At 50.6% G+C, this 3,780-nt stretch overlaps 1 protein-coding gene across 2 annotated transcripts in view; it reads left to right on the top strand.

Moving 5' to 3' along the window:
* Window positions 1-1,205: 1,205 nt before the first annotated feature.
* Window positions 1,206-3,780, top strand: part of LOC100941679 (NADPH--cytochrome P450 reductase) — a 72,330-nt gene continuing 69,755 nt past the window's right edge. The window contains exon 1 of one of the 2 annotated variants that reach the window (XM_012807869.2): window positions 1,206-1,298. The gene's annotated coding sequence lies outside the window, so the exon portion shown is untranslated. The other variant, XM_012807868.2, reaches the window with a different exon arrangement.

Genomic DNA, 3,780 nt, shown 5'->3' with positions numbered 1-3,780 from the left:
AAGAAGTCCTGGCAATAGAATCATTCTATAGGATTCGGTAACTAGGTTAACGAGAAAAAGCAAAAGAAATAAGATGCCTGTTTTCTGATGTTTCATCAGTGTTGCTACTATTAGCAGAGAGGACTCAGTGTTCTTAGGAGTGCTGGCTTCACAGAAGCAGGAACCAAGGAGTTGTGGTTCAAAGTTTGAAGCCTCAGTGGGACATCCAGGGGAGATGTCCAAGATAGTGTTGAAAAGGTGGGACAGAGTATCAGATATCTGAGTGATGAATTTCTCAGCTCTCTTCAGGGCCTAGTGTGGGAGTTAACCTGTTCAGTCCCTTAGCTGGACATGGCATGTTCCATCCTGAAGGCTATTGCATTCATCAAACCTGTTGGAAGGATGGGTTCAAAGGAAGTGATCAGACTGGGGCCATGGTAATAATCCCCTCTTTACACAGACTTGACTATTTTCACAGTATTTGGTTATTGGTTGGCCCCATATTTAAAGATGCAGAAGGGGGTCTGAAAGAAGTTAGTTGCTCACGGTTCCAAAAGGAATTCACAACAGAGCCTGCAATAATACTTAACAGTGGTAATAAGATCACTTACTATCGCGCTGGGCTAGATCTTTTTGAAACCAAGGTTTTATCACTCAATCCTCATTACCCTGTAATACAAGAACCATAGTAGGAGACAGAAGTGGAATTCTTACCCAGTCAACCACCCCCGCCCCAAGGCAGCCAGGCTTTTCAAATCCGAGGTCCTTGTGTGCCCTTCCCGCCTCTGTGGTCCAGTCCTCGCTCCCTGCCTGGTCAGTCTGTGCCTGGAGCCTAGGTATTTTCAGGCGAGAAACTGAGGGCCCTGGTGGAGAAAAAGCCGTGATCACATACGAACGGCGGCGGGCAGCAGTAGGCCAGACCCTGTGGCGCACAGCCATGCCCTGCGATGACCCAGTAGAGGGTGGGAACCCAGCGCGGGGGACTGCCGAGTCGCGGGTGGGAGAGTGAAGCCGTAGCAGCCACCCTCGTGGGGGTGTTCTCCCTCCCCGGAACAACGCCCCTGGCCTGCGCCGGGGAGCGGCCCAACTGAGATGTGAGGGGGCGGGGCCGGGTCGGGCCATCCCAAGAGCATGATTTGCAGGGGGGGAGAGAGGGAGGGGAGACCCGGAATGAGAGCGAACGCGCGGCTCGGTGGGCGGAGCAGCGGCCCTGATGGCCCCGCCCCCACCCCCGCGGCCGGGGCGGGCTGTGGTAGCGCCTCAGTGGTGCGGGCCTGCGTCCTGCCCAGGTGCCGGGGAGAGCTGCCTGACCGCCTGTGGTGAGTGTAGTGGGTGGCTGTTGCCGGGTGGGCTAGGTCGGTTTTTGGGGCTAGGAGGTGCGGGATTCTTCGGACTGCCGCGGCCGCCCGGCTCTCGATACTGAGGCGGGCTCTGAGGCCCGGTCGCAGCGCGTCTCGCCTGACGCTCGCGCGGAAGGCGCGGCTCCCTCTCCTCCGGGTCGCTCTTTCCCTCTGGCTGACCCCTCGCGACGGCTTGAGGGTCACCGTTTTCACAGCCTCGGGCGGAGAGAGCTCGACAGGCCCTTTGGCGGAAAGCCGTGTCTAGGCATCTGAGGGCTTCGGCTTCGGTCCCCGCGCAGCTGCCCTTGGGGTAAGCCACTAACTCTCGGAGCCTCAGTTTCCTCGACTGTTACGATTGGCCTAAGGAGGCAGCGAATTGTCAGGGAACTCACGTGGGAGGCACTAGAGGAGTGCTAATGGGACCCAAATCTGACCCTGAAGCATCAAGTGGGCTCAGTAGAGGGCTCAGGGGAGCCCGCCAGCTAGCCCTTTCCTGGGAATTGCCAGACTTGCATCCCTGGAGACAGTGGCTCTCGTAGGCAGGTGCCTTGGCTCTCCTGGGAGCAATTGTGTAAGAGATCGAGGACTCTTGGGTGGCGGAGGGGTGGAGGCGTTTCAGGGAGCTTGACCTCGAGTTTTTGCTTTTCACTTCTCAAGGCCAGTCATCATTGTGTAAACTGATGACCAAATACTGAGGAGTTTGGGACCATTTCATTGAAAGTGGCTGTCTTCTCTCTTAGACTGGTAAAGCTGCAGCCTTGGCTCTAAGCTTGGCCAAGCTAGAGAATAATGCTAGCACAAAGGGAGACGGGACTGGACTGGGTGGTTGTGGCTTTGAATCTTGCCATTTTGTTGAGCTTCTCTTTTCTCGTCAGTGGAACAAGTGGTAGGTAATACAGCTACCCTGCCACCCCTGCAGAACTGAGGTTCTGAGGATCAAAACAAGATCCTAGAGGGTGGCATTGAGAACTGTAAACTTCCTTGTAAGCAGAGCAGTCATGTAACCCTCTGGGATCCAGTGTCCTCTCTGTTCAGTGCTGTAATTCCTCAGGCCCTTCTATACAAATCCCCTTTGAGTGGTTGTGGGGTTGGCTTGGTCAGAAAAATAGTCCCACAAGCCTGCTTAATAAACCAGTGAACCCAGAAGAGTATGGGTTCTTTTTTCTTGTCCCTCTAAGGAGTTCTTATTTTCCTTTTGAGAAAGTGGTTCTTTTTTTCTTTTTGGGGGGACAGAGTTTCACTATGTCACCCTCAGTAGAGTGCTGTGGCGTCACAGTTCACAGCAACATCAACCTCTTGGGCTTAAGCGATTCTTTTGCCTCAGCCTCCCAAGTAGCTGGGACTACAGGTGCTGGCCACAACTCTTGACTATTTTTTGGTGGTAGTTGTCATTGTTGTTTGGGAGGCCTAGGCTGGGTTCAAACCCACCAGCCCTGGTGTATGTGGCCAGCACCCATTAGGGCACCTAGCCTGAGAAAGTGGTTCTTGAGCTACTTATGACTTTCATACCATCTGATGTGGGAAACTGTTTCTTGAGTAAATAATCATTGTCAGAAGTGTCCGAAAAGCAGGTTTTAGAAGTGGGCTTAACTCCAAAATTCTTCACATCTAGCACTTGAAAAAATAATAGGTATGTTTGAAATGCAACAAACATGAGGGATATACTTGGGCACTTGGAAATAGTAGCATAGACTGCAGCTAACATGAGTTAAGTATGGATATTCCTGGGTACTGGGTCATAGGAGTTTGTAAATAGCCACAAGGGATGTCGGTTGCCTGACAAACCTGAATTTTAGGACCTGTCATTGATTCTGGATTGATCCACCCTAACACAGATCCTTGAAAATCAGGATCTGTATTAGGTAAATCTGTATACACTTAGGAGATAGACCATTTGAAATCAGACCTGCTTGGCAAATCCAGAACATTTACTTATTAAGCCCATGGAAGATTTGAAGTTAAAAGAAATGGCTCATGTTATGAGCATTGGGCACAGTTATCTGGTTCATAAAGAGAAGAATGGGGCACTAGTCTATGATTTAGGCAAACACATGTGTTCTTTCTTTTGACTTTGTTTCTTCATGCATTTGGTCTGGCTTCATGCTGAGAATCAACTCTACTGTTCATTTGCAAGGGCAGTGTGGGCAAAAGGTGTTCGGTAATGGAATGCTACTCTTTGAAAAGGACGAAGCAGCCCTTTAGCATTTTTTTTTTTAAATTAATGTTTTTGTAGTTGTAGAACCTTTTATGGTTCCAGAGGTGGGGTGCCCCTGCAAGAGTCTCAGCTTCCTGTGTTTACAGAGAAGCAGAGCACTGGCTTGGGAGACTGAGAAATTGAGTTCAAGCTGTGGGACTTTTCACAAACCACACCAGGGCTGTGGGCCTCAGGTGAATGCTTTAGGATTTAACTTTTTGTTGTATGTCAGATTCATTTAAAAATTAAAGTTAGAGGCTGCTTGTG

This window comes from Otolemur garnettii, unplaced genomic scaffold (genome assembly GCF_000181295.1).
Source record: "Otolemur garnettii isolate 467f Iridium unplaced genomic scaffold, OtoGar3 scaffold00077, whole genome shotgun sequence".
Lineage (NCBI taxonomy): Eukaryota > Metazoa > Chordata > Mammalia > Primates > Galagidae > Otolemur > Otolemur garnettii.
Note: the sequence above shows the minus strand (reverse complement) of the source record. Positions and strands in the feature narration are given on the sequence as shown.